This window comes from Copadichromis virginalis, linkage group LG6, assembly GCF_057382275.1.
Source record: "Copadichromis virginalis isolate Kocher_CV1m ecotype Utaka linkage group LG6, C_Virginalis_male_GT1.1, whole genome shotgun sequence".
Classification (NCBI taxonomy): domain Eukaryota; kingdom Metazoa; phylum Chordata; class Actinopteri; order Cichliformes; family Cichlidae; genus Copadichromis; species Copadichromis virginalis.
In genome coordinates, this window is record NC_140623.1 from 25,481,021 (window position 1) to 25,494,342 (window position 13,322).

At 36.9% G+C, this 13,322-nt stretch overlaps 1 long non-coding RNA gene across 1 annotated transcript; it reads left to right on the forward strand.

Annotated features, from left to right (window-relative positions):
• The first annotated feature begins 1,880 nt into the window (after nucleotides 1–1,880).
• On the forward strand, nucleotides 1,881–6,525 carry LOC146707877 (uncharacterized). Its single transcript, XR_014920889.1, has 5 exons — nucleotides 1,881–1,968; nucleotides 2,105–2,497; nucleotides 3,890–4,108; nucleotides 4,285–4,346; nucleotides 6,170–6,525. It is a non-coding gene; the product is annotated as an uncharacterized LOC146707877 (long non-coding RNA).
• The last annotated feature ends 6,797 nt before the right edge of the window (nucleotides 6,526–13,322 follow it).

Sequence of the window (13,322 nt, forward strand, 5' to 3'; positions counted from 1 at the left end):
GTTCAGCACCAGTTTAATTCATATTAAAACCAAAATTCATATTATAGATTATTAAAAGATCTGAAATGAAACCTCATATATTTCTACACTGTGTTATGTTCCTGAATTGACTGATATGTGTCTTTGCTACACCATGAAGGCAAAACAAAAAAATTCAGATCAAAATGTGAGTCTGAAATCTGTAGGAGTGAGGTAAAGATTAAACTTTTAATTCTGTTTACTAACAGCTACAAGACAAAATGCAAGATATGTATTTTTCAAAGAATCCCCCATTTACCATTTGGTTGGCAGAAATGTGCACAATGTTGATTCTTAACATAAAACAAGACTCTTTTTTTTCTTGTAATTTTTTTTAAGCTACGCTTTAAATTTCCACTTCAGCTTTAACGCATGCCCCATATTTTTGGAAACTCTCACAAGTTGAAGGTGCTCACAAACCACCACCATTGTAGACGATATAGTGAGCAGTAGGCTCACAGGAAAACCACAGAAACAAATGTCTACTTGGACGACAGAATGCAACATGTTTTTGTGAACCCCGTACTTTATTCAATCTTTATTTTTTAATTCTAAAACCAAAAGACAGAACAGATTTCTGATAAGAGGGACGCACTCTGTTGTTTCAAGTACAGAAATCACCATCACTATAGACATATGTCATATTTTTATAACTCTATGCTAAGTGAGTTTGACCAACTCACGACAAAAACGTTACTCTTCAGTTGTTGAATGTTCCATTAAATTTACCAGCTCATAGCTTTTTATGCTGTTTTTGGAAAATAGTGTTTTCGATCATTGCTGTAAGACTGAGCCAAAGCAGTAATTCTACAGGCCATTGAGGCGACTTTTGTTGTGATTTGGCGCTATATAAATAAAAATTAATTGAATTGAACTAAAAAAAGAATAACTGAAACATTTTAGTAGTAATAGAAGTAGTTTCGAGTCAGATAAAGTTTACATCTGTATTCATATGCATCTAGCAACTTGATTTGTTCATTTTTATTGAAGTATGAAGCGGATATGCTAGCACACTGAAAATAGTTTGTAACGTGGAGATTTGTGCAAGTGTCACACTAGATCTTGGTAAACCTCCCCCAACCCTCTCCCTGCGTGGCACACAGAAGGTAACCTACAGCTGATAAAACCAAATGTTTCTGTCATGTGTTCTCTAAATAAATTACATTGTCACATAGTCATCATTTAATGAACTTAGATGGTCACATAGATGAACTAGAATACACGACATATTACACTGTGTCTTTATCTTAATAAATAATAATCAGTTCTGTTTGTTTGTCTGTTTGTTTTTTCAAATTGGGTCAAGAACACACCAGATGTAAAAATCAATAAAAGTTTTTATGGATCGCCTTCAAACTTCACAGTATGCTAGACCTTGGGGTACATGAGTATCTAGGTTGGCTAAGCATTTCACCTTGGCCTTTATATTGTTAGTGCTCAAGGTCAAAGTTGACCTTAAATAAAGTTTCAAGGATGCATATCAAGTAATATGTCATTTTACTGTACAGCAAACTTTTAACCTTTTTAATATGATACCATATGACATCAGAATGATGCCATAAAAGACTGATGTCAGAATGTTGTAATAAAAAAAATCATAGCTCATCAAAATTCGTGTGTACCTCTTGTCCTTTGGGAGAAGATGTAATCCCTGAGTGTTCTTGTTCATGTCTATAATGGCTAAGACTGAAAAGCATGTTGAAAAGCAGTCTGTCATGTTAAAAGAACTTTAATTTTTACATCCAGACCATCACATGACATTGCACTGACACAGTGTAACCACAGAATAGAAGGTTCCACTCCACCACCCGATCGCAACTTGCATTTCCTTTAGTGGAAAAGTTATGCGTAGGCGATGACATTCGAGAGTCACACTATTCTTACTGTCTTTTAACTGCAGGTAATCATCAAACATGGACAGCCTTCATGTCATTCTTGTCCTTCTTTTAGGTAATATTTTGTACAACTAATTAAATTATACATTAATATTATAAAACATTAAATGAATGTGTCAACTCTATTTGGAATTCTACATCACATCTTGTACTCAACACTGGCAAAATTTGTTATTGTGTTTGTATTTCAGGAGGTCATTGGATTTCTGGATCAGTGGTGGATTTGACAGTGACATCAGGACAGAACGTCACTCTGAATTGTGACTGTGAAGCATTTTCTGAGGAATATATTGTGTGGTACAGAAATTGTACCCATGAAAATCAGCCTCCTCTTGTTCTGAAACTAAAAGAAGATGCATGGAAAAAAATCAGTGACCGAGCAATTTCAGTGAATTCTCTATTACGCTTCCACTTTAAAAAGAATCAGTCCTCTGGATCCTATGATCTGCTGATCATGAATATTTCTGATTCTGATGAGGGCCTCTATTACTGTGGAACTGAAAAGGAACAGTGGGTAGATGGCACAAGCGTTCAGGTCAGATATGACCACAGATATGCCAGTATCGCAACAAGAATCTTAATCAGTAAGTACTCATGTGTGATTGGGGTTTTTTTGTTGGTTTGTTATATATATGCATACAGTACTGTGAAAAACTTTTAGGCAGGTGAGGAAAAATGCTGTAAACAAAGAACGCTTTCAGAAATGGAAGTGTTAATCATTTATTTTCATCAATCCACAAAATGCAGTAAATGAACAAATGAAAGATAAATCTCAATCAAATCAATATTTGGTGTGACCAACTTTAAAACAGCATCAAATTTTCTAGGTAAACTTGCACACAGTTTTTGAAGGAACTCGGCTGGTAGGTTGTTCCAAACATGTTGGAGAACTAACCACAGATCTCCTGTGGATGTTGGCTTCCTCACATCCTTCTGTCTTTTCATACACTCGATGGTGAGATCATGGCTCTGTGGGGGCCATACCATCACTTCTAGTACTTCTTGTTCTTCTTTAGGCTGAAGATAGTTCTTAATGACTTTGACTGTAGGTTTGGGGACATTGTTCTGCTGAAGTCTGTTTAACAAAGACATTGCTTCTGTGCATCTACTGTATTTAATTCTGACATAAGCAAAAATCTTTACCCATCCCTCATTTTTATTTATTTTTTATTTTGTCCCTGATTTTCAGTGCAACTCTTGGGTAATTTGGCCAGTTCTTTGGTAGAAAGAGCTAAAATTGCTCTTATGATGTTGAAAGTTGCCGACCCCTAGCCTAGGTGAACCATACATGTATCAACTGAAGGGCCAGCTGCATTTCCAGCTGCAAGTCTTGGTGGATTGTTTTTTAACATTTTCTTAAGGAAATCACTTTCAAATGCAGTTCATTTGGTGTAGATAGTGTTTTAGGTCTTCCACTTCTTTTGTCCTGCACTTGTCCAGTTTCCACAAACTTTTAAGTACACACTGCACACCAAGTTTTTGGCTATTGTTTTTGCATCACCTTCTTAGTTAAAAAACACTCATGTTTAATATCCAGTAAAATACGTAAAGGAAAATAATAAACTGCAAATGATGTTAATATTATTAAACCTGAATTTTTTTCAAATGGGAATGCAAAGGTAAGTCTTGCTGTAAAAAATGTTTCTTAATGTGTTTATAATTTTATTTGCTGGTTTGAAGTGTTTGAATATGCATTATGGTATTACTTTTGTAAATAATAGTCCGTTTAGAGTAGAAAAGACGATGAAGCAGGATATACTTTAGCGTGGGGCTTTCTTGTGATTGAAAGTCATCTTACATGAAGTAAACAGAGCAGTGTGCTTGCCACTTAAGACGTACAATAACTAAAGTCAGTACTAAACTAGATTGCTACACAGTGTTTCTATATTGTGTAAACTAAACACACTATACAAAGCACTATACATAAGTGGATTGTAGTAAAAATGTAGATCTAATACACAACTTATTTCATGCAGATTCACCTCACACAAGTCCTTGCCCTGATTCCAGTCCTTGCCCTGACTCCACTCTTCACTCTGACTCCAATACTCGACCTGACTCCACTCCTCGTGCTGTCTACGACAGAACCTGTGGTTCCAGTCTCGTGCCCTGGCTGATGATGTTTACACCAGGATTTTCTATTCTCATTTCATTTTTTTCCTTTATTTTTATTTATCAGTTGTGTCGGAAAACAGGTACTGTATATTTTAATTATTAGAATTTAATTTTTCGAATTGTTTGACTCACCTTCAAACACACACACACACACACAGTCCTCCACAAAACTATCTACAACCATTAAATGGCAAATTCTTAATGGCACTGTTGCTGCTGAATGCTCCAGTATGATAGTGCATTTTTGTTTATGCAGAAAAAGAACTTCAATTTTTTCAGAACAGACCAGATCACAATAATCAAAGGAGACAGAATGAGGTAAACTTTCTCTTCTTCATTTTCTTATCTACACTTGTTTTTGTTTTTTTATTGCATAAACAGCTGTGTGTGGGTCACTATTCAAAATAGTAATGTAATACACATTATTATCAATTACTTACTATAAGATCATCAATTACTGTACAAAATTACAAAATGATGGATAATTTTTTTAGCTAGTCATTACAATGTTTTTACATCACATAGCTAGCAGTTAACTATATAAACCTTCTGTTACAGTCCCACACATTAACATAATCTCTATCCTAATGGGAATGAACCCAGGTGATTAACTTTTAACATAAAGAAAAGGAAAGGGGAAAAAAACTTTTAACAAAAAGCTGACAGCGTTAGAAAACAGACCAAATAGAATAGAATAGAATAGATCTTTATTGTCACTGTTACAAGAACAATGAGACACAGTTTTGCACCATGTAGATTTAGATTAGAATTCTTTTAGGATAGGAGAATAAGATAAAATAGACTTAAGTTTCTGCAAAGTTACATAAGTATCTACACAAAAAAAAGGATTGTTGTTGTGGCCTGGGCACAGTTTCAACTCTGTCACCACATGCATGTCTTTTTGTGAAATAAAAATATCCAGTCTCTTTAAAATCTGTAGACTGCTGTACAGTTTATCGTTTCCCACCACATACTCTAAAGTGAGCTCATTATACCACAAATGCAAGGGGGGATAATTACTGATGTGACTCATGTGATTACTGAATTTATTACAGTTATTCATTACATTACTATACTTGGGAATTGAGTAGAACCAACTCTTCTCAGTAGTTCAGTTCCTTGGAATTCAGTTCACTTCCTTGGAAATTAACTAGTCTGCAGCCTTTATATAGACATTACTTTTAGTTTTAATGCACAAAAGGATGAGAGCAGGAGCAGAAGTGCAAACTGTGTCCAGAACAGAAACAATTGTATTATGCAAATAACATAACTTCAGTGCTTTGAAAGCATGCCAACGCTACCTAGTGCTAAGATAGCCAAAATCCCGGAGTAACATTAAAGTTAAATGAGTGCTGACCCCAGCAAAACAGCCAGACCCTGAACTTATATAACAAAAGAAGTGATTAGCAGTCAGGCTGAAGCCTCCATTTCTACCTGTTCATGTTTCAACAGAATCAAGTCTGTTTGTGCTTGTTTTCAACTTTGCTATGTGCTGTCAGCTTTGGGTTCATACCTAAAAACTAAGAGAAAGATCAATTGTGTGTCCTTATTAGCACAAGTACTTGTATTGTGTGTGAGTGGGTGGGGTGGGGGGGCTGTAGCTCGTAGGTTTATATTGTTAAATGACCACTAATATCAGATAATTTCAGGATAAATGCGAATGTAATGTAATAAATTAATTTCATTAATACACTATTTCATTAGAGGAATGACTGCAACACTGATCACAACAAAGAAGGGAAATACCTGCAACATTCGCAGACATTAGTCCACACAGCATGAATAACTTGCACAAATGTAATGTCTTTGATATGTTTCTTACTGATGGTGCTGGCTCTCAAAGTGGAGCCGATAAGGAATAAAATTGATAAGTGATATCAATAATGGAATCAGAATTGCTAAATTCTTATCAATTCCCATCCCTAACTATAATGTGATTATAACAGTTTATTAGTTTGTAATACATTACACACAACACTGATAAACACAAATAATGTGTCAGTACTTTTTTAATGACATATGGCATTCAAACAGAACGTCCTTTTTAAAATTCCATATTGTTCTAATGATTGCAGTATTCATTTAAGTAATTACTTAATATCAGAAGAAGTTATGATTCTAAATGTCAAATTGTTTCTCAGGATGAAGATTTGTGTTTAACACAAGTCTGGTTCCAGGCTCAAAATGGACAAAAAAATCTTTAGACGGATTCAAGATGGAGAAAACGCTGTCTTCCACTGAAAATTATATACGTAGTTTGTTTTATTTATTTGTAACTGAACAGAGTTAGTCATTATTGAATTTTAATTTTTAGTTTTAATTGTTCTTTATGTTTTCCTTAAATTGTAGTTTTGGTGACTGATGCATGTAAATAACTTTAGAAGTAAAACTAACAAAGTATCCAGAAAAAGAGTGATGAATTCTGATGATTTTGTCAGATTTGTGTAAATTACAGCGCTTATTATAGGAAACTAAATTTTTTAAATAAAAAATATCTTTTCGTACCCATGGTCTGTTGAATGTCTTTAAAGAGTATACTTCCTTTGCCTTTTTTTTAATTGTTGATTTAGACTAATCCTTGAAATTATATACTCTCTAAAATTATTATCACTATTTTTTTAGATTTCAATCAGTTTTTGGTTATCTTTTGTGTCTGCGGACACACCACCACAAGCCTCAATATGCAAACATATTTTCACTGTTGTACTTTATAAAGATATTTATGCACAAGCATAACATCTCATACCAAACCAATGCTGTGTTCTAATATTTTCCTTGGCCTTTATTTGGAAATAAATTGCCATGCAAACTATAATTACAAAACATTTCATATCAAATCAAAGCAACACAAAGCAGCTCACGGGATTTGGAATATGACGATGTCTGCGATATCAAAAATACATAGATGGTTCATTTCTGAGAGAGACGCAAATGCAAAAGAAGGTAGATGGAACTGAGACAGGGTGAGCACATGGGACAGCAGTCATATCCTGGAAGACCCAGACAAAGTGTGTCAGCAATGCTGATCTTGTTACCCTCTGATAAGCAGTGTTGGGTAAGTTACTTTAAATTAGTAACTTAGTTACATTACTAGTTACTTCTATCAAAAGTAACTCAGTTACTTCAAGTTACTCGTTACTTTCAGAGTAACTAGTTACTAGGGAAAGTAACTTTGGTTTTTCTCAGAATTCTCTTGTTAATGTGTTGCTTCCGTAACTGGATACCCAGCAAGATTGCCAGTCTTCTAGCTTGCTTACTTGCCACAAGTGCACTGTGCCACCTACCAATAGAAAGGAAAAGATAATGTGCACATTTCCACGAGAGAAATCCCACGCCTGATTCTATCCTAGCCTGCTTTTTACATCCAACACAAAAAACTGCAGTGGTGGTGCTTTCGATTGTACTCAGAACTCTGAAATTCTGCCTTCTGAATAGGAAGATGTAGGTAACACCAGACTGAAGATGAGCTGCATACAGAGCTGGACTGGGACAAAAAAATCGTCCCGGGCATTTTGACTAGAGACCGGCCCACCATTATAGGAAAACTCATAAAGCCTTTGAATAAAAATAAACACTGTTGTGACAGTGATGTACACTGTTCTGATGATATATATGTATCAATCTGGCCAGAGGGGCCGATGGTGCGATATGGCAGCCTCGCTTCTGTCAGTCTGCCCCAGGGCAGCTGTGGCTACAACTGTAGCTGCCTCCACCAGTGTATGAATGTGAGAGTGAATGAATAGTGGTATTGTAAAGCGCTTTGGGTGCCTAGAAAAGCGCTATATAAAAATCCAATCCATTATAATCTATCAATTGTTTGTTGCAAGACTCAGATAATTATTTTTTTAAAAGTGAGACATTTTAAATGAGAATAAGAAAGTATTTCCTTGTGCCCCCCTTTCCCTTTTAATGCCCTACATGGACCCCTGGCAACACTTTGCTAGACCCACCCCTGCATAGTTACCAGCTGTCAGCTACTTAGAAAAGGATCCTGGTGTTATTTGTCTCACAGAAACAGTTCATAACTTCCCTTCAACTCATTCATGTCACCTAAAAGGTAAGGATGATCTGATATCCTCGTGTTGGTGTTGTTCCCAGACCATCATGAAAATGTTGTTCTAGGTTCAACATTGCAAGTGACCAATCACATTGTTGTGACGTTATTCTTTTGCGCGCCAAGCCATTCCTGCATTTATGAAATTCCAATGTTGCAAGGACAATATCAATTCTGCTTACTGTTTATTAAAGGGTTACGGTTAGGGTTAGGGTTAGGGTCCGTTGATCGGCGGACAGAGGCGGTTTCACGCAGCTTTAGTACAGTTTTTTGTTTTACGCCGGTTTTTCCCGAAGTCGCAAAAGTATGACGTCACAACATTCTGATTGGTCACTTGCAATGTTGATCCTGGAACAACATTTAGTATGATGATCTGGGAACAACACCAACACGAGGATATCAGATCAACCTAAAAGGTAAACCTGTTTCTCCATCACAGCTCTGATGATTCAGGAAGGACATCTCCTGGTTTCATCTTCATGTTTCCCTCTCACCAGATAACCAAACCGATATCATGACCAGCAGGTTTACAGCTGTGGCTCCAGCCAACATCAGCTGATACTAGAAATTAATATTAAATGAATTCTAACAACAGCTGATCAAGCTTAAAAGTGCTGCTGTTGTTTACCGCGACATCCGCTGGTTTCCTCTTTCTGGCGCAAAGTGGGCGATAAATAAACAAGAGAGAAAAGCCGATCAGCTGATCATTGATCAGTTTCATGATTGAAGTAGAAACAGGAGAGGGAGGGTGAGAGGATGAGAGAAGAAGAGGCAGCTGTGCAGCGTAAACACAGAATAACTCCAGCTTTGTGTCTTTTTCATTGTAGCTGAAGTCCGGGACAAACTGTGTTCCTTTTCACCTCAATACGAAACCCATAATATTTTCTCTGAATACGAGACGATTCCATTTTTTACAGGATGGTTGGCAACTCTAATAATTAACCTTATGAACAAAATAAAGTTCAACATCAGTAACATAGCACCCACCAGCCCGTTCTCACTCCCGAGGCGTAACATGTCGACGTTTTGTCACGTCCCGCGGCGTTCCTGAGGAACGCGAAAGGAGACCTTCGGCGTTCTTATGGTACGCAGCGGGCTATGGCTGGAATCCAGTGCAATGACGCTCCCGCTTCGGGTCTCTCCTCCCTTTTCCTTCATCCACCTGCTGGCCTCCACCACTTGCTAATGTTATTGAATCTGTGGAAGCTCCGCGATAGCCACCACACGAAGTAACGAATAACGAGCCTATCTAAATCCCAGTAACGAGTAACGCGTTCCCGGTTTTGGCATAATAACTAGTTACCGTGCTCGTTACCACAATAATAACGTAGTTACTGTAACACGTTACTTAATAACGCGTTAGTCCCAACACTGCTGATAAGGGGACATTCTTCAAGACAGAAGGGGTGAAACAACAGTCTCCACCATATTTTCTTCACGGGGTTGGATGCCCTGCTACCCAACCCTGGATTAGCAGAGAGTTGTGGGACTCTCTTTTCCAACACCCTGGCATAGACTTTCCTGGGGCTGATGAATGTGATCCACTCATAGTTGGGGCACACACTCCAGTCCCCTTTCTTAAAGACAGGAACCACCACCTGGTCTGCTAATTCAGCAGTACTGTCCCTGATTTTCATGAGACACTGAAGAGGCATGTCAACCAATAATAATAATAATAATGGATTGGATTTATATAGCGCTTTTCAAGGCACCCAAAGCGCTTTACAATGCCATTATTCATTCACTCTCACATTCATACACTGGTGGAGGCAGCTACGGTTGTAGCCACAGCTGCCCTGGGGCAGACTGACAGAAGCGAGGCTGCCATATCGCGCCATCGGCCCCTCTGGCCAACACCAGTAGGCAAGTAGGGTAAAGTGTCTTGCCCAGGGACACAACGACCAGGACAGAGAGCCCAGGGATCGAACCGGTGACCTTCCGGTTACAGATGCGATTCCCAACCCCCTGAGCCATGGTCGCCCTGGCCCCAAGACATGGGATAGCGTGAGAAGTTTGGCCATTGGGGTGGGGCTCAGAGTAGAGCCGCTATTTCTCCACATTGAAAGAAGCCCGTTAATTTGATATGGTTTTTCTTTTTACATTAAACAGCCGAACACACACGGCCCCTTTAGATTCTAATTCAATCCATTTGTTTTGACGCAGAAATCTGTACTTCATAATATTACACTGACTCTTAGTTGTTATAAGATATCGTTTTAAAAATTCTGTACAACTTCACATGTCGTCCCTTGCACTGTGCTGGTAAGCCATAAGTTCAGAAAAATTACTGTGAATCGAACAGAATTACACTGTAAGCCTAACACACAGATGCCCTTTCAGTGGTCTCTGTTAACAGAGCTGCAGAGCGAGAAATATCTTAAACCAGAGAACAGAGTATGAGTCTGAGGATGAATGTGACATGATATAACTCTTTTCTCTTCTAGCTGTCTTTTTGTATTTGCAATGATTATACTTTAAATTTCCACTTCATCTTCAACTTTAATCTATGAATGGTGCATTTCAAGGGTTCGAGATAACAGAGTTGACAAATCATAACCATAATGTAGACCATCTAGTGAGCAGCAGGCTCACAGGAAAACCACAGAATAAGCATGCCCTCGGACAGCTGACTGCAGCATGCAGAACAACACAATCTGCACACTGGTGGCCTGTTGAATGCTTTCATGCATCCTTCAATTTGTGCATTCTTGACTGATGGCCAGGCTCATAACATACATTACAATAAGAAGTAATGAAAAATGCTTTATTTTTTTCTATATGTTCTTTTCAAATGAGCCAGAAATGAGGAGTCTGAGGTTGAAATACTAATGAATCACAAAATATTTCTTTTGGTAAACACTGAAACGCAACAGTTAAACCTAAATGACAGTTCTGTTATTAGATGCCAGTTTTGTTCCTATTAATAAACTGCCATAACATACTCTGCATGCATATATGGAAAGTGGATTGCTTTGAACCTAAAGCTCAGAAGTGGTTGCTGTGCAAATCACACCCATATATGACCACAGATACACAAAGTATCAGTATAGCATAAGAAAACAGCATAAAAAATAAAAATAGTAAAATTACTCACACTTCTAATCTTCATATAGATTTATAATTTCTTAAACTTTTATCATTTTCATGATGATGCTGTTGGAATTTTGTTCACTTCTTTGGAATGTAAGCAAGAAGACTTCAGTGCAAACACTTTAGGAAGATCTACAGTTACTTTCCAATGTTAAGTGACCTCTAGTGGTTGTGTGAGGAAGTCGATGCTGAATGTTTTCAAGAAGTTTGGCATTTAGATCTTTAGCAGCATTATTTGGGATTTAAATATTACATTTATTCTGTTTGCACAATGAATATGTGCCATGGTTACTTTACCAGTAACAATAGTAGAGACCCCTGCTATGTAACAGACCACAAGCATTACAACATGATGCAGATATTAACTGCACAATACATTGTCAAAGTTTATAAAGTATAAAGGTTTATTTCCTGGGATTGTCTTGAGACTGGTTGATACAGCTGTGTGATAATTTTGGAGAATGTAGTTTGAGGTTCTGTTGAACTGTGTTGCATTTTACAAAGGTATGTTGCTGTTATTTGGCCTACTCTCATTTACATAAATGCGATGGACAGAAACCAAAGATCTGCACCTATCCTGCAATCAAAAGACACTTGGGGACCAAAATATATGAATATATATAAATTCATTGTGTTTTAATTAATAATTTCCCCTACATGATGTATTAAACAGGATGTGTAAATACATATAAAGCAGTGCTCACTCTTGTGTACTTCTGTGGGATGTTAAACAGAAACTGTCTGTATTATTTAAAAAATAAACAAACAGAAGATGAAAAAGTGCTTTCTGCAAGAGATACCAACACGCATCATTACACCCACGAAATTGGGCCAACAGGAAACCCACAGAGACAAAAAAAAAACCCTACATCTAGGCTGGTCAAGATGAGTGGCCTGTTGAAGGCGTTGCCTCATTGCTTTTTTGCACTTAAAATATGTTTGTTGACATGAAAAAACCCTAAAACCACAGACAACAGAATGCCCGGTTATGTTACAATAACTTATGCGTTACGTTTGAAAATAAGTCATACTAGTTGTTTTTTGGCAACTCATTTGGTAAACTGATTATCTTTGCATGACTCTTTTTTTAACAATGAAATTCCATTTTTAAAAAATAATATGAATAAAGACATTATACGAAAAAAAAATGTAAAACACCAATATAATGAATGCTTATCATGTGACTAATTGGCACAATGCAGTTTTTGCTACAGGTTTTTAGCCCATTTGCTAATGTGCAGTGACAGTAGAAACAGAGAGAACAGAGAAAAGAAAAAAACAAGAAAACCTCATTGACACCTTTCGTTTTGTGTCAGTAATAAATGCAGGGTAATGTTTCTCACTGTTTCTAAAGCTCATCATCACATATAAGTTGGTTGCATAGTTTTATCTGAACATTTGTTTGTAATTATTGTTATTTGTCTCTTTTGGGTTAAAAATCTCACATTTTAGATTCAACTTTAAAAACAAAAATTATATTCTCAATGCTTCATAGCTTCAAATCCTTCATAGCATTCAGATAAATTCTATGACAATGAAGAAAAGTATTTGTGATTATAAAATGTTCATCTTCGAGTCACCATATCTGTTCAGTGGAAGTAACAGTCTCTGTGGTGACTGCAAAATATTTGTTACACAACACATAGTTCTATTGTAAATTAAGTTAGAGTCTATTGCACATTTAGAATCCATTAAATTATTCAGAGAACAACCTTACACTTGTGAATATTGGAAGTTAGAACACTGTTTAAGGATATAATTAAAATGGCATTTATAGATGTGGTGGTAGCTTAGGAGGTAGAGCAGGGCATCTAGGTCATCTAGTAGGTCAGTTCAAAGGTTGGTGGCTCGATCGCTGGCTGCTCCAACCTGCATGTCAAAACGTTCTTGAGCAAGATACAAAACCCCCTAGTTGCTTTTTGATACATTTAACAAAGTTTGGTTGGTTACCTTATTAGTCTTGTAAAGAGCAACAGGCATTTCAATATCTCCACATTTTGGGATTCTGTTTGTATTCCAGGTGTTGTGTCCTGCATTCATAATTTAATCAGTGGATCAGTGTTGGAAGTGACAGTCAGACCAGAAGCCAATTGTAAAACATCAAATGGAAAATATATAGAGAGTTATTATCATGTGAACAAGTTTCTCTT